At 31.4% G+C, this 19,082-nt stretch overlaps 1 long non-coding RNA gene across 1 annotated transcript in view; it reads left to right on the top strand.

The window, feature by feature from the left end:
• The window catches only part of LOC136797356 (uncharacterized), a 493,983-nt gene extending 475,134 nt beyond the window's left edge, over positions 1–18,849 (top strand). Inside the window, exon 5 of the long non-coding RNA XR_010845183.1 lies at positions 18,448–18,849. This is a non-coding gene — a long non-coding RNA (uncharacterized lncRNA). The remainder of the gene's footprint in view (positions 1–18,447) is intronic.
• The last annotated feature ends 233 nt before the right edge of the window (positions 18,850–19,082 follow it).

Here is a 19,082-nt window from a genome sequence, read left to right as displayed (position 1 = left end):
TATATATATATCTTCTTTATTTAAATGTCTTTGTTTAATGATTCATAAACATAAAAGGGCTTATGTAGGAGAGACTTCTAAACCATTAAAACCCGAGTTGAGCTACACAAGAGTAACTGTAAAATCGTCAAAAATATTACAACAGTATAAGCCCAACATTGTATAAAATTTAAACATGAATTCCATTTTAAAAATCCAAAAATTTAAGACATCTTCAATCACACAAAAAATAGAGAAATAACAGAAGCAGTACATATCACTAAAAAAATTAATAACGCTATTAATTTTAAGACAGATAATTAAAGTTCATGTGCACATTACATACACATCAGTACTGTTCATTGAAACAAATTTAATGTAGTGGTGACGTAATATATTTTTAAATAAATATTGTCAATAGATTTGTCATCTTTTGTGAAATAGAGATAGAAGATAATTGACATAGTTTGTAATCTATTTGTTATCACTTTTGTAAGAATAACCTTGTTTGAAAAAAGAACATAATGTTTTAGATCTCCTTGCTTATAATTATATATGGAATTTTTATTTATTAAATTATTATAAAACTGGCAAACAATATGATTATTATTAATATTTTTATAACTAATAAGGAGTTAAATGTGATATTAGAAGATATATTTATTTAAGTTAATTGTATTTAATTAAAAAAAAAATTGTGGTTTATTTAATTTTTTTATGCCTTAGGTAATTAGTGTGAATTTGTTTGTAGAAACCTAATGATGAGGTGATAGCCCCTAAACGTTGTTTATGAATCATTAACTAAAGACATTTAAATAAGAAAGTACATTCACTACATCTAATTATTGTAATACTAACTCATCCAGTAAGAACTCATAAGATTAAGTATGTTTATAAATAATTGTTTCGATTACCACCGTACAATAATAGAAAGGTTATTTAAACATTTTTTATTGACTTTATTAATAAAATCACATCTATCATCAGATTGAAAATAACCAGCAAATGTAAATAGAGGGTACTTAATGCTACTTCCTCCCGACTTTAATTAATTTCATTAGTTAGCTAAGTAGATGCCTCTTCCAGCTCCTTTTTAGGCTTCGGTACCTGTTGTTGTAAATGTTCGATATGTAGCCATATCTTGTACCAGTCCATTGATGTAGTGTTAGAGTTTATCAATCCTCTTTTAATTGTTTCTAAGTTTTCTAAAGACCAACATAAAAATCTACATTGTATGATTTTTTTTCTGTTGAATATCATGAAAACTGCTTCTTCTTCTACTATGAATGTAGTAGTTTTGCTTTGATTATAAATTATAATTATGATTATATGTGTTTTATATAGATCGTGGATTATGTGTGTGGTTATTCTTGTTCTGTCTGGTCTGCATTTATGTGTTCTTTCTCTGTCTTGATGATGCCGCCATTGGCCAAATGTTTACTAATTAGTTATTTAATGTTATTTGATACGTTTAGGCATTACTTCAGAGGACCCGGCAACCATTCTTATAATGCCATTCCGGCAAAACAAGAAGACTCAATAGCCGGTATATGTACATAACATTTCTTTTTTGTATATATGTAAATTGCTTATTTCTTTTTGTTCTCGGAGGTAGGAAAAAAATAGGCATTACTTTTAGAAGTTACCAGTAACATCCTGATATTATTATTTGTCTCTTATTTCGTCTCCATTAATTAATCATCATGCTCTCTTAATCGATACGAAAGGATAAGTAAATAGGTTACGAACCTATTGTAGCAAACAATGTACAAAACGGGATTTATTTAGCAGACCTGCATGAAAATACAAAATGTATAATAGTTCTGACCAAATAAAACTCGAAACACAACCTTCTGTTTTCTTTTTAAGTCGTATTTTTATTGTATGCTGATGAATTTATTTTAAACAACTTGGAATGGAATATCATTTTTTTTTAATTGTAGGCACCATATCGATGTTTAGAAGAAGTGCCACACAATCTTGCAACAAATGTTTTTTTTATTTTGGATTTCGCTTATTCTGTAGACTGAGGTAGTCTCTTGACTCCTATAGAGAAAGAATCCCCATTCTTAGAGATAATAATGTGTGTGGCTATTATTTGCATTTATATGTTATTTTTCCATCATAATAATGGCTGTTTTTGAACAGACTTGAACTTTGTTTTTACGTGTTTCAGTTTTCATACCGCTACTTAATGATTAAAATTGATGGCCGAGAGTGTTAAGCCACAATCTTAAGATCTTCGCCTGTTAAAAGCTTGATTTCAGGCGGTAGACTGAATTTTATTTCGTGGCGGACCCTCGGGGTAAATCGGGAATTTCCCACTATGGCTATAATTGGTTGGTAACCTGTAAGGTAACCCGCCTTCCCTGAGTTAGCAAACATAAGGACTATAGACCCTGAATAAAAAAAAAAATTATATTAACCCAGATAGAAAAAAAATATATTCCTCACTCCTGATCTTCGCATGAATCCTATTAAAGGCTGTTCGAGGAACTTGTCCAATATTTGGCTATTTGGCCTTCCAATGCCTCACCCAACCCACATTAACCGATGGAACCTTTGGAATTTTCATCCTGGAATTTTGCCTTGTCACAGCAATCTTAGGGCTACTGAGGTATTTCTGGAATTTAGTTTTTATTCTAATAGAGCTTCTTTAAACTTTTTACTCAGAGAAAATAGCATATTTGAAAAATTTTATATATCCATTTTTCTTTTTTACTATCTATTAAATAAAAGGACAAAACGACGTTTTTTAATTTTAATATTCTGATTTTTATTCTTATAAATTTTAATTAATAATGAAATAAAAGAGAAACATTGATACAAACGATATTATTTGAAAGATAACCAATTATAATTAATAATATTCATTGATATTATACGGGACATTACTTACTAGATTATTGGTAAAACCAATTTTGAATAATGTCACAATAATGAACCTCAAAACTTTCATTTGTGTGTATTATTTGGAAATTGGAAAAAAAATTCTTGTAATGAACCATTTTCATCTTACACTTATTATGTAAGTGTACATAATATATATATAATTTTAAAATTAATTAAATGTATTTAGCTTAGACATTTTTTTTTAACTTCCCCATATATTGAATATATAGTAATGAAAAGTATTGTGTATTCGAGTTTTCGAAGGCTATTCGTTTTTTTTTTTTTTTTAGTTCCCCTCTAAGTGTATGTCTACGGTAGTAAACATCTTAGCTCAAAAAAAGAAATGTCATTAGAAAATGAAAGTTATGTTTAAAGTCAGTGGAATGTGACAGCAGGCGTTTCGATATAATCAGCTGACTAGAAATTCCACGTCATTGAATCGATCTTTCACTTTTTTTTTTCGATTTTTTCAATAAAGGATCATACAACTTTGATTAAACTTGTTACATCAATGTACAGCTAATTGTTCTTTAATGTCAGATAGGTCTTATCCTCATGGAAATGGTTTGTTATTGTGTTAATTTCAGATATAACCCGGATTTATATATATATATGCAATGCTGGGGTATATTATATGCATTAATTATAACTGATTGGCATTGCTAGTAAGAATGATGTGGACTGTATTTGTGATGTATTTTAAATAAATTATTTATAGTGATTTAGGAATAGGTATTATTTTTTTTTTAGTTTTAATTTTTTTTATTATTGTTTATTTATTTATTGTAATTGTTATTTTTTTCTAATTCTTATTTTCTTATCTTTACATTTATATCTCTATAAATATGGTACGAATGTGCTCTCTGATCGCTATCTCCACTGTCAGTAAATAGACGTCAGAATATTTCACAATAAAAAAAAAATTAAAAACTATTTATCTTATAAATAAAACCGAGATGGTTATGATATGCCTTTTTTTATCTGTAATTAATGTTAATAAGGGTGGAACTTCTTCTTCTCTTGTTTTCTGCTACAATCTATTAAAAAATATCATTGAAATGGCTTGTGATATGCCACAATTTGAAAACATGCTCCTGTGTTTCTTTATAAAGCTATTTATTGCATTCGTTTGTCTGACATCATAATTCTAACATGTTTAACTATAATATTTGGAATATGAGCTATATAATAAGAAATAATAATTGTAGGATTTTTGAAACTGCACAACTATACAATTTTAATTATGTAGCTAGTCATATTATTGCCCTAAGCTCTTCATTCCATAAAGTTAAAATGCTCAAACCCTCTTTTTATTTTATGTGTATTTCACTTATTTGTGTTTTATAAGCACATACTCATCCAGTTGTCAGAGGCGCTATCCAGTAATCTAAAGTAACATTTAATATAATCAATATTCTAAAAATATTTGATTCTACATTATATTAATACAAGACCATAGAATATTAGGAAAAATCCACTTAAGTAACTAACTTAACTATTTATTTAAAAAATTTAAATTTATCCCTACATAGAGGATCTGTCCGGCAATTGAGAACCTTCAGTTGGAACCATAAATATTCCGGAAAAGTCCATTGGATCTGGCATTTCTTTTACAAAGGATTTTCCGGGATTATTGAGGGCCATTCCTCCTTTTTCACCAAATTCCAATTTATTACTTTTACTGAGAAATGTTCGTTTAAAGTAATAGGAAAAAATTATTTTGTTTTAAATCGACACTTTGTTTGCTAAATCCCTCCGAGAGGAATCCAATTATGCTTATATTCAAAGATTTTCTCTTTTTTTCATAGGAAATTGTTATTATAAAAAAGATTTTTCTTAATTGGAAAATAATATAAAGCGAAATTAACTACTGCGTGATATTATGAGATTAAAATTCTATAACTGCTGGTAATAGAGGATTCCGAACAAGAATCCGGTTTGGATATTTGAGGATACAGTTTTATCATTTCCTCTAAGATGATAACCATAAGAGTATTTAACACTCTTTATCAAGCCATGCTAAATAGAGTTTTTTTTCGAACCCTCTAAAACAGAAATAAAAAATAAATTAGTAAGTGCATTACTGTGAAAAAAGAAAAAGTAATTCGTGTTGTGTCTTACCTTTTACTACCTTTGGTATTTTAAGGTTACCTGTTATATTTAATTTTACATATGAGCTATCCTTTCAAGGAGCTCTATCTAAATAGAGTAAATAAAATTATGCTTATTTATACTTGTTCACATCTTTTATTAAGAAGAGGGAGAAGTACTGCTGTTGCTAGTAGCTGCGCCACTTTATAAGAGCTTCTCTCTATATGCTTAGATGATTCGCATTAGAGACACCCTTTGGGTCAATGATAATATTATCTTCTGAAACTGTCTGAGTTTCTGGTTTCAGAGGAGGCATTCATACCGCAACATTCCCTCCTTTGCGAATTGGCATTGTATCATAGGGGTCCTTGAGGTACTCTGAAAACGACTCAAAGCTTGTATAGTTGTTGATGGAGTGCTGAGCAGTCTCTGGGATACCGCAGCTGGGACATAAGCGTTCTATATCCAAGGCTATGCATATGATCTCTAAAAGACCAAGCTCAGTGAAGAACTGAGAGATTCCTGAATGGAACTAAGAAAATCAATTTCACCTTCAAGCGTGTCCGAACGATGAGGAAACATTAAGAGTAGGCATCATTCATCATTGTCAGCATTCTTAGGATGGTTTGAAAGAGATTCTCCAGAACGTTGCCCGTAGCCCTGTAGGACTTGAGCTAGTTAGATGATTACAGAAAAGAATTATATGATAAAAAAATACAAAATTTCTATAATAAAAAAAAATAATAATTTTTTTTAAAATGAACAGGTGGGAAGTTAAATCTGAACAAATCCGCTAGATGGACACGTACAGGTTAGAATGTTTGTCGGGAAACGGGCGCCTCATTGCACTGAAGCCCTACGCCAGAACCGGATTTTAATAGATTTTAATAGATTTTTTCTAGGAAAACTATTTAATTTTCCTTGAATACGTCTCGCATCATCCAACAAGGTATCCTTTATGTTGTCTTCTGATTCTTTTTCGCCATCTGAGGTTCTGCACGTATTCATATGTCTCCTAACATCGTGTTAAGTCTCCTAACATAAAAAATGTACTAATGATCAAACATCTATGATAATAGGCTTATCATCTAACTATTATTAAAATAAACAGTTAAAAGAGAAATAAACATTACCAATGAATATATTTGTAGTCAGTTGGCAAAACTTTATGGTTGTAAAACACATTATCCTAGAATTTCTGCACCTTATGACTTATTACAACTTGTCACTATTGTTATATTATAAACTAAGAGAAATTAAGACATGTTACGCCACTTGGAACATCAATAAATGAGAAAATCGAATAGAGTGAAATCTACTTTATTCTGGAAAAGTGACTTACTAACCACATATTCAACGTAGTGAAAAAATACTCCTTTCCTCGAATGCCTTCCTACCAAATAAGAATATATTTCTTTGTGAAACTACACTCTGGTTCTCAAATACAGTGAGCGATGACAGCCCTTAACACCACCACTCCAAGGAACGACCACTTGGCTGTTGATTTAGAGTTCTGGGCTGCTTTGCCATTGCGACTGTGTGGTATTATATATCGTCGCTTGACAGGAAACAATTTCACCTCGCATCTACGGATAGCCTCATTTGAATATTTATTTCACTCTTTTATATGATTGAAACCTGTGTTTTCGATTGTATAAGACCAATCAGTTTTAACGTTTATGAGAATTTATTTAAAGTTCCAACAGATTCCAGGAAAATATATCTTAGTTACGTGAATTGCAGAGGCTTACAGAATGGGCTTAATTCTCACTCAGGTAATTTGGTATTTATTTCGTAGAGGCCTGGAGCGAGAAATATTGGTATTCCCATACTCGTTCGGGACAGAGCATCGGTGTATGTACTAAGATCAACCAGTAAAATATGGATTTTCTACACTATCTAACTTATACAATAAATACTCTGATATGACATAGAGGTATTAAGTACAAAAGCAACGTAATTGTTTGTTATTAATATTTCCATTCTAATAGTAAACTAAATTTTAACTTATTATAACGGTTAATGAGGATTCATCTTTTCAAATCAATCATTTATATGTTACGTGTTGATGCTTAAATTTATATCAGTAATTGATTCCAAAATTCGTCCAGCAATCCACCGGCAGAGCTGGGCAAAAGTTGTCTTCAGCCAGAAGCAGTCCATCTTTTCTTTTTGTTCACTCATCAGTAATATCTACCATGAGTGAGTAGATTTATTGGAGTAGTTCCTAGCAGTAGAGGAGAGAGAGGCATAATAATGTGGAGGAAAGAAGGAAGCATGAAGTAAGTCAACCTGACAATAATTAACAATAATCAACCACCTCAATTTTATACCTACAATTTCCTTAGCCCGGTCATTCAAAATTTATTAACCCATCTAATCATAAATGTTTATTTCGGCCACCCCCTACATCACCTGTAACTTAAACAATAGAATTTTATTTTCATTTAATCATGTTTTATTTTTCAATTATACAGTCCACTCAAACCCAACCAAAAAGTGAAGTGTGTCTGGCAATTCAGTTGAAGGCATGCTTTATACAATGTGAAATGAGCAACTAACATTTAGTTATGAAACGTCAGCCTATAGCTAAAGCTGATATTTATTTAGTTCAACTAAAACATAATATTATAGTTTAAAAAATCCAAGTACAGGCTTAATTTTAATTTGTATTATATCTGGCATATGGCCATGTTTATGTTTTAACTGAAATCGATTAATTTCAGACACGCTAAAATGAAAAAAGAATCGATATTACGATAAAGCTCTTCCGTAACGATTTATTTCTTGCTTTTCGGATTTCAAGCATATTGGGGTCCCTTTTAATGTTTTCAGTGGTGTTAAAATTAAAATAAAATCGATTTTATGATCACGCGCTTGCGTATCGATATATTTTAACATTTCGAATTTCTATCATATTGGGGTCTGTATATATGTTTTTGGAGGTGCTGAGAATGAAAACAAAATCGATTTTATGACCACGCCCTTGCGTATCGATTTAACTTAAGAATATCTGAAATATTAGGGTCCACTTATATGTTTTGAAAGTTACTATTTTTTTTTTTTTTTTTTGTATTTCCTATACATCTGAACAAATATAAACATAACCACTAATAGGGTTAAAGAATTAGTTCCCCTAAAAAACTGGAACTACTTTAGTTATTTCTAATAATCGAGGCATAGAAATGGAAAAGGCCGCTAGTGCCAAAATCTAGTTTTGAGAAATATGGAAAAAACTAGCCACGCTTTTTGTCCTATAATTATGACAACATTACAACTCTAAGAACTAAACTGGTCAAGATACTTCGAGCGGTTACCAGTCGATTGACGCTGCTTCTTTATCGTTATCCCGTCAAAATCTAATTTTTCGTACTTCTGGCATTTACAGCATTTCCATTTCCATCCCTCAATTAATGATGACTTTTCGTGAGATTGGTTGTGATGGATTGAACTAATTATTCATGTTTGTTTGCATTATAGTTATGCCTTAACCCATTCGTGCCATTAGTATTTTTCTCTAATTATTGCATCGATCTGTATTTAAAATAATATTATAAATGAAATGTATACTACTATCATAAAACGACGTTAAACTTGTTTCCTAGTTTATAAGAGTATAACTTATTAAAGTGGATAATTTTATTTTAATTGATCTATTTAATTTTTGAAATACAATTTTTCAGTTGGAATGTAAAATAATACATTTCCGGACTAGAACAGGATTATTGTTTTCAATTTGGCTTCTTATTCTTAGTGTAAAGGGTTATTATACGATAGTTGTTTCATTTCACGCTAGATTAAAAGCAAATTTAAAATAGAGAATATCAACAATCTATTTCTTATAAATCTAAGTTAAAAGAATTTGTAGACACTTTACTAACAAGAAAATTTTAATGTTTTTTTTAATCATTAACATTCAATTTTTTGTTATGTAAAATTAAAAAATTAATAGTCAACGATGCTTGCTATTTCTATGGAACCAATTGTGTTCCATTCAATACAATGTATTGAAAATATCAGAATATGAGAAAATAAGTTAATTTAGTTTAATTAAGTTGATATTTTGAACATGTATAATGACAATAACTGACGAGCAGGTAGAAGAACGTTGAGATAAAACATCTGAGCTATGAGCGGCTTTTCAAAAAGGTAAAGGGACCTCTTCGATAAGGCGCTTGCCTAGTGGCCATGCCGTGCTAATCGAACACCTCTATCGATCTTTGCATTCATACCCTTTATTTTCGAGGCCGTATAGATAAGCAGAAGAACTATAAAGGCATTTTGGACGATGTTGGATCAAAAGAGATGCTGCCCCGAGGGAATGTGAAAACGGTCTAAAAGTATTTTAAACTATGAGATGGCTGGATAAAAGTAGCGGGGAGGGAAGCATTTTTAGCAAAAAAAAATAAATAAACCAAAAAAGGTTAGATTCGAGAAGGTCGGTGAAGCAGCCAAGAAGAGAATTGGACATCATTAGCTGGACAAGGCCTAGGAAAAAGGCACTCTCGGTAAGACATCGATGGAGTACACCACAGGGAAACAGCAAGTTACACACTTGAGGCACGTGAGCAGAAACCGGCTGAGTTAAACCCAGAAAACCGAAGCCGCAGTACCTAAGATAAGTAAAACGCCTAAGATGTTATTTTGAATTGCAAAAATAATTTAAGTAAAAGACAATAGAATATGTATGGTCAATGGTATTCTCAATCCATACCATGTTAAGTAAACATAAATGAAGTCTATCATGCTCTCTCTTTATGAATACTTTTAAATATAACATAATGTTAACCCGCCTTCATTTTATAGTTTAGAACCCCTACTTGCCACCTCATTGCCATAGCCTAGAAAAATAGTGAAAAGCATACCATAGTAAGCTGGTCTGTGGTATCTAGTTCTTGGTCTACTGATATAGCAATACTTTTCTAAGAATTGTAGGTCGGTATCATAATCGACAGAGGTAAATAAATATAAACAGAAATGCTTTAATAAATAAACAAAATGCTGTTTCTGATACCCCCATCAACGCTAGAAAAGCTGTTTACTGTTAAAAACCCTTTAGAAAGCACAAAATCTAATCAATCATCTTCACACCACACCAGAACTCAGAAAAAAATATTTAGTAATTGGTTTAAGAAAAGTTTATGAGTAAATAAAGACACTACAACAAGTTGAACACTTACTTGTGCAGAAAGACTGCCGGAGGTAAAACAGGATCTAAGAATAATAAGAAAAAATAGTGTTTGTATTAATGTACAAGAAAAAGACTGATCTACATGACTATTATAAAGCCTATCTGGACATACGGAGTTGAGCTTTGGGGCTGCACTAAACCATCAAATTCCTCCCGAATCAAATCCTTACAGTCCAAAATCCTTCGTAAAATTCTTAATGCTCCTTACTTTGTCACAACTCAAGTCATCCATTAGGACCTCAATGTTCCATATCTTACCGATTTGGCCAGAACCAGATACCAATCCTTCCATGATAAACTTCTTAACCACCCAAATCCACTTGTTTCTAACCTGGCATCTCCTTCATTACCTAATAATCCTCCTAGGCGTCTGAAAAGAAGATGGCTTCGGGATCTTCTCGTCTAGAAATGTTATTGGAGTTCTATCAATGGATAGATTCTCCACATGTTTGTATCATGTCACTATCTCACCTACAGCAAATTTACTTGTTGTACAAATATTATACAGTTGTAACTGACAATAAATAAATTATTAAAAACAAAATGTACAAGAAAAATAAGCGTTAGGGTTAAGATTAACAGTGAAAGTTACCCAGTATCAGTTTAACAATTTTTTAAAAAAATAAATAACCGTAACGTATTCTACACTAATTTCTAAACATCATCGCAGTTATTCGATACTAATAGATTACAGTACAACGTAAAAAGCGTGACTACGAACAAAAGTAGTCCTATTTTTTAAAAAAGCAAGAAATAGAGACAAGAAGTTTAGAAAAGGATGAATTGATTTATTGATGTATTCAAATTGTATTGGAGATTGTTTTTTGAGTTACGAGTAAGGGGGAGCTTAAATTACTAAGTGAATTTCGAATGTATTATTCATGAAAGGGAAAATCAGGCACTTATTGATTGATTTAATTGGTAATTAATTATTTGTAACCTTCTCATGTAAAATTGAAATATCATGAATAGGAGACAACGGTTCACATTAAGAACCGCATTTATCCAATCTGGTCATCACCGTAAGCAAACATTTCCAGGAAAGTTATTGTTCCGTATCATGACCGATAAGAGTCAGTTATTAATGAGGTGGAAGCGCCATTGACCTCTGCTTCTTTATAAAGTAATTATTAGTCATCACTAAATAATTTTAGCTTCCTCATTCGACTTTATACAAAATTTATTTCGTTTTCCTACAAAGTATCTACCTCCCACGAAAACTCGAGTAATTTAATTATATAACATTCCATTCTAGATTATACATTAATTGTCAGACTAATATTAAAATAAATAATATTTTGATTTATTATTAAATATATATATTTAAATTTGAATAAAATTTATTTTTTTAATTTACACTGGACAGTAAGATTATGGATATACCAAAAATACTGCTTTTAAAATAATAGAAATATTAAACCTCCTAAATGTATTAATTATTAAATTGAGATTTACGCCATTATATAAACAATCTCTAATTTATGTAATAAAATAATTATAAAGCGTGCGTGTATTTAATATTATTATTACCTATGGATGCAAGTTCAATACACAAACTTTTTAATATGAGTGAAATTAATATGTGAAGACAATTGTATTGTTTCGATAAATTTATTTTATCCTGTTCCTTGATCTGAAAGAAATTAGACTGAATAACATTAAATATGTTAAGAAGGCAATTCTAGCTGCTACTGTTTGTTGTAATCTGTTACCAATGTTTTTTATTGAAACGAAGTGGGACAAATAAATGAATTCATATGTGCTGAGAATGGTTGGATGGAAAAGAATTTAGTTTAATTACTTATATATTCTAAATATTAAGACTTAGTCAATGTAAACTCAGAAGTATAGATAATTTTATGAGACACTTAGGCTCTACCTTCAGGGTACGGGAACGGCCGGACACCGATTAGACGAGGGCTGGGTAAACCAAACAACCCAAGGTAAACCGAGTGCCACCAGATACCACGTGCACTTACCATACAGAAGAGCTCAAAGCGTCCTAAACAACATAAGAATGTAAACCACGACTTTAGTTCCTTTAAAAAAACCAATCAGAAGGCTAGAAGGAGATTCGAAAGAGTGAAGGGAGACAGCAGATTAGCCAGAAACGAAGAACATTTTTCCAGTAATTAAAACTTCCCTTCCTAATCTGTTGTAAATAAATATGTATATTAGAACAGTATAAGTAAGGCACATACATATATTGCAGCTCTCCCAGATCCCAACAAGATAAAAATTGTAGTAGATACCCACAAATTAGCCGGATCAGTGCACCTCAGGGTGGCCCCTTGTCGTCTTTGCTGTTCAATTAGGTATTGCTTATTTATACCGCGAGGTCAGTAATCAAGAATTTTCAAAAAAGTAAATTGGATACGGTCTAAGTAATGAAGAAGAGGGTGTAATCCTCATAGGGTAAGCGGACGATCAGGTTGACATGGCGCTCAACAAGGGCTCCGTAGAAAATATTATAAATAGTGTCAAAAGATTCCTCGCGGAGATTGATCTGAATTGATCTATTAAACCTCATAAAAGTGTGGGCATCATTATGAACAAAGGATGGTGGCAATCAACGACACTCTATCTTGAGAATGGAGATGACAACCAATCATTAAAAGCAAATGAATCATAAAATATTTAGGATATACATCGAAAAGAGGGTGAAGAAACTAAATGACCATCTCAACAAGTTAGTGCGCTCTTGGATGCTCAAGCCAGAATAAAAGATCTACGTTCTTAATCAGTATTTGTTCCCGGGCCTTACTTACCCTTTCTGGACTGCGTCCCTTACAAAGACACGCTCTTGTAAGAGGCTACGATGCTCCACTACAGTATTGGTTCATTTTTCAGTGACCTATGTTCTGGACGCCCTGTTTCAGTCATCATACAACTATGCACTGGAAATAACTGAATGTGCTGAAAGACTGGGTGTTGATAAGGGCTACTGAAGTTTGAGAGCTCTACGACTGCCTCTGCGAGAAAATATATTTGAAGAATGGGCAAATCCCAGATAGCAGGGCATTGTTAAGAGACCAAGTTCGCCATTTTTAAGAGACCCCGAAAGCTAACAGATATGCATGTGAGAAACTCTCTTGATTAAATTGAGCCAATAACTTGAAGTTTTATAATGTTAATTATACAACCCTGCGTGGATTTTCATAAGATAGCGAACAGCAGAATGATGTTGGGTCTCTCTGTCACAAACTAGACCATGTGATGTGAAAATGTTCCTAACAGCTACCTTCTTTTAACACACCGGCACCATAGGATCAAATATGAAAAGAATTACTCAAGCTGTGACAAGATCTATTGTATTGACGCAGGTGGATCAACGAGGTACCTAGATATATTTGCATTTCCTAAGGCCGGTGGTACATTTTTAGTCCTGGATCTGACAGTGCGACTTGCGAATAATGACCTCAATCAGCCCGGTTAAGTGGAAAGAAGGTTATCCACTAAAAATGTATCCCTTTCCTCAAAGTAAATTCCCCGTAGATTTCGGAGAGAAAGAATTCACTAGATCCAAACCAGAAACCGTGAGAGGTTTGGATCTCGCAAAAAACTTTTACTTTATTAACTTTATTATTATTGTATTCTTAATAATTGCTTAATTTATTTTTTTATATGTGCGTACTGGAGGATAAAAGTCGGGTAGACGCAGATGATGGCCGATACAAATAGTCATATTTACAATATAGTATTTTATAATATCAAATTATAAATCATACAATTAAAAAAATAAATTGATTTCATTTTATTTCAGTGTGTACTATTTTTACTTAAAAAACAAATAATACTAATTTTCAATCATTAAGCATTAATAAAAAATTCAAGAAATAAAAATGTTTACGAGCGTAAAGATATCACCCACCTAAAATCAGTTGAATTTAAGCATCCTGATTCAAAGGAATCAGAACTGCAATCCAATGTACAGACCGCTTAAAGGTGTTCCTAAATGATCTTGCAGTTACTACTCTCGCGATGTCACCAGGATCTAGGAGCAGTTCTGCACGTCCTACTTTCCTATGAAGGAGAGGATTGTGAGGGTTCTTTATTAACACTAAATCGCCCTCTAGCATAGGAGGTGTGCTCTTTGTCCACTGTACTCTGGCATGAATGTTGTGTATGTATAGACTAATGTTTCCAAAATATTGAGCTGAATTTTGAATGAGTTGCCATCGATGATAGCATATTATGCATAACTTCGCTAATATCTCTTTCTGGATGAGCTATGAGCGCAGGACTAATAAGGAAGTCTCCGGGTGTTAAACAATTATAGTCCTTCGCATTAGATGTCACGGGACATTGAGGTCCCGAGTTCATTATCGCTCTCTTCAATCCTCGGGAATACAGTCCTGAGCTCTTAAAAAAAATAAACAATCTCTTAGAATATGTCTGAGATACGCCTTGGTGGATTTGACTGCAGCTTCCCAGTGTGTTTAAAATTGAGGAAAATGAAATATGGATATAGATAGGAACAAGAAAAAAAGAAGAGCAAATTGATAAAGGAACAAAAGAAAATGAAGAACAAACAATATTGTTCTATAGTTATAATGAAAAACAAAACAATATATTATGATATATAATTATAATTGAAAAAATGTATATAAAACCGTTAATCAGCTATGTTAGTATCTATTACTTTGTTAGTTACTAATGTTAGTATTTATAGTTTATTCTAGGACTGATTAGTATCTATCATGTGTATTTGTAGAAAGCATTGTATATTTGGGCAGCATTGCTTGTGATTAAATAAAACATTTTAGATTTAGCCCATAGCAAAGGGAGGTAATTGTTTGGATGATGGAAGCAACTCATCAACTCAACACCGTTTCAGTGATTAGTCCAAATCCTAATTGTAATTGTAATCCCAATTATGCTATATATTGAATGATGGTGTTATATCTCATCTAAATTATTTTGCTAATGTTTGATTCATTATTTATTTCACGTAATAAATTGAGTTTTTCTGTAAGATTTGAAAATAAATTATTTTTTATTAATGCTTGGTCCTATTAACTTACTAATTAGTAGCGAGGCATTCGATCAGAAATTCCATTCTTAGATAATAGGACCAATTTAATAAGATTTACCATTACCTGTAAATCCAAAATAAATCTCCGAACGGGCAATATACTTGTTGGTATAATTTATAAGTGAATCACTAAAATATATATATGTATATACGCCTTGGGAAGGTTTAAAGATACAGAAATCCCAGATTTATTCGGTAAAAAAATGTTTTGGTGCGTAGCTCAGTTTTGTTTTTTTTATTAGAAACACATTCATTATACAGTCTAAAATCTTATGAAGGCTCCTTAAAGCTTATTATTATCATACGAATTAAGATACCAAGTATTCATTTTTTTAAAAATGTATTGTTCAGTTTAACGCCCACCTTTTAGTATGAACGGAAGGCCGAGGTTTATTCCGTGGGACTGCCATGAAATACAAGTCCACTCGTCCTGGCCAAATTTCACCGGGCACTGTTGCATACACGAGAATGCTATGTTCAAGACTTGACATACTACAGGAGCCTCATATCCATACCTCAATATTCATTATGTTTCATATTTCCCTCGATATAGTGGTTCCTCGTTTAGTTTTCATACTTCATTCCCACACTGGTTCCCGAATTCATCATCTATTTACCCAATCTATTTCTATTCTTTTTTTACAGACCATTTTACTCTCTGATTGTTTACTTTTTATTACTTTGTTATTATTGTAAATTTAGAGAGAAACAACTCTATAGCATACTTTATGAGCTTACTGAAGTACGAGGCTCAACAATCTTACTGCACAACTATCTCATTTATTTTGCCGTAAATTTGAGGTGAGATAATTTATTAGGCTGAGCTAGGAGAGATGTGTGTTATATGGTGAGGTTGGCTCCTCTCCAGCACCAGATAGGAGATAGCTTTCCCGGGCACAAAGCTAGTCTTCAACCTGACAAATTAACGTTCTAGGCAATTGTTCTCCTTCTCTAAGGCCTACGTTAATTGCCTACTCTTACTCAGTGAGCTCTCTCGCTCAACTATATTGAGCTGTTAATTACTCTGCAAATTGTAAAAATTGCTCATCAAAGTATTTAATTTATTTTATTAGAAACTTCAGTCGTAAGCCTTAAATGCATTAGAAGTATTTAATTTGAACAGAGCCGGATTTCAATTCTGGGCGCCAGTTTTTGTTGACCTCTTCATCGAAAGTGGTACAATTCCTTTAGTATAATAATCTTCATGGTAACAGCTTTAATTTAATTGCATAATAATATTTCTAATATAAGGAACGTGAGTATAAATTTTTTGTATTTTGGGCGTGTTAAGTAAATTAAATTGTCCAAAAAGGAAAAATAATAATCTCCTCGATACCTATCAACTAATAATTATCTCGATGTATAAATTGCACATCATCCAGAAAAGAATATTTATTGCTATTTTGGTATACCCAGAAATATAAAAATAAATACCCTTCTGTATTTCATTAAAATCTCAGGCCGATCAGTTTCTCAAATCATTTTAAAACTTCTAGCTGGAACCTTAATTCATTTTTCATAGAATATTGTTTATATCAAAATAAAAATATCTCCTTAATAATTGAAAATATTTTCTCAAATCATATAAAATATAATATTTTACTCTAAAGAAATATGCATATAAAATGTATAATTATTTTAAGTAAATTTAAAATTCATTTTGATTATAAGGATAAAAAAACAAGAAATGATTTTTTTCAGTGAGTGGACTTAAAGATTTAGCACATTATCATATTAGGCTTGGAAATTCAGATATTTTCTCACCATCGAATTTTATAATTAAAAATATATATGATTTTAATTGCTTTTATTAATATTATGTGCGATTTTCATTTATAATTTATTTAACGTTTAAAGAAGATGTCCCCGAGAGTTTCTTATGTAGAAATATTATTAGAGTTCTACCAATGGATAGTTTCTCTACCTACATATGGGTAGTTGCTCCATTGTGACCTTACATCAAATTCACTAAATATATTCTCATGTAAATACAGTTGTAAATATCGATAAATAAAAAAAAAGTTATATGTTTGAGTTTTATAAAGCACGAAATTATTCAGGAAAGGCACGACAGTTTATCCGTTATGTATAGTAAAAACATACTGGAATTATTTATGTATTTCTTTAACATAAAACATATTGCTATTATAATTATTAAAAAAATCTTCACTATAACAATTTAATTTGTAATAATGAACTTACATTATACTATACCACTCAGCAAGATCGTTCAATACATCAGTCACAATAATTCCTCGATACGGTATCTTATGACCGTTTCTTTAGATACCTACAGACTTCTCATTAATTACTTGTTCGTAAAGTTGAAACATGGCCTATTTTTTCAACGAATAAAATATCATGTTGGTTCAATACTCCTAGATACATATTTGAGTGTTTGGACAAACTAGTTAAAATTAGTTTGGAAGTTATGTCAATATTTTAGTAGATAGAAGCATATTCTTCAGAATAACATTCTGCCATATTTACACAGAAGTTAGCCGGCCCTTCAATACTTTAAAATCAAAATCAGGGACGGCTTGTAACACAAACAAGACATATAGTTGACTCTTATTTTGAACCACAATAGGACTTGGTAATATATTTAATTGTTTATTCTAGTTTTATAGAACACTGTCCCAGGGCTTACTTTTTACTTCACATTATGTCTTTACAATTAGTCAAATACAATATTTTGAGACTAGTTTAAAATTAAAATAACAATTTAAAAGGTTGAATGCGATCACGTATAAATCTAGTATGGAATTAATTCGATAATTATAAATCTGGTATGGAAATTATCCCATTATTTAGATTCTCATATAATGCCTCATTCAATGATGCTTCGTTATTATCAAAGATATGGAAGTTGTATTCAAGAAGAAAGTTAAAATAAAAAAAAGTTAGTCCTCAGAACTGGATTTCTACGTTTTAGACATCAAAAAACAAATTTGGTCTCGTTTATTTATGTCTCTGTAACTGTTGTGAAATCATTATACCGGCATTAGAACCAAAATTTTCTTTTAATAAAATGTACTAACATTATGCAGATGGGTACCTAAATATTACCATATCGATTTTATCAAATTCCATCCACTACTTCAGCTTCCGTATGCCCAAACACATTTTTCTTCACACATACATATTTCCAGAACAGCTCCTCCAACAGGAGATCGTCAGATTGTTTAAAAATTAATGTATTTATATTTTTTTAATAATTTGTCTGTTTAGCTAATTGATTTATTTTTTTTTTTTTTAGGAGAACGTTTCTACCACAAGATATGGTCTCAAAGGAGCAGACCGACCAACAAGTAAGATTTTAATCAAATAATTGAAATCCCATACACTCTCTTGTAAAAAAAATCCTTCTGTTGATATCCTGTCACAAATATATAAACAGACGGTCCACTCATGAACGATCAATAGAAATGGAAAGTTTATGTTATCAAATCTTAATTTAACTAGTTATGGTATGTATATAGGTATAAACTATTAGCTGACTAGTACTGACTTATACATACTAGTATGTATAACTAGGTATAAATTAGCTGAAAAAATCATAAAAATATTGAAACTAGTTAATTAATTTAATTTTAGTATTTTTTAAACCTTCGAATTCCTCTCTAATCCGTACAATCCAAAAATCCTGTAAAAATCCTGTATGCCCTTATGCTCTTGTCACAAATAATATCTTAATGTTAAAGACCTTAATGTTCCTTATACAACCGATCTAGCCCAAACCACATATCAATCATTCCATTATCTATTCCCTAAGCACATAAACACATTTTTTTCTAACATTTCTTCATCTTCCATTCTTCACAATCCTCTGTGTTGCCCAAAATGAAGATGGGCGCGAGACCTAATGTCATGTAGAAATGTTATTAAAGTGGT

Source organism: Halyomorpha halys, unplaced genomic scaffold (assembly GCF_000696795.3).
Source record: "Halyomorpha halys isolate HHAL.00 unplaced genomic scaffold, Hhal_1.1 Scaffold35.1, whole genome shotgun sequence".
Classification (NCBI taxonomy): domain Eukaryota; kingdom Metazoa; phylum Arthropoda; class Insecta; order Hemiptera; family Pentatomidae; genus Halyomorpha; species Halyomorpha halys.
This window is presented reverse-complemented; position numbering and strand designations above follow the sequence as displayed.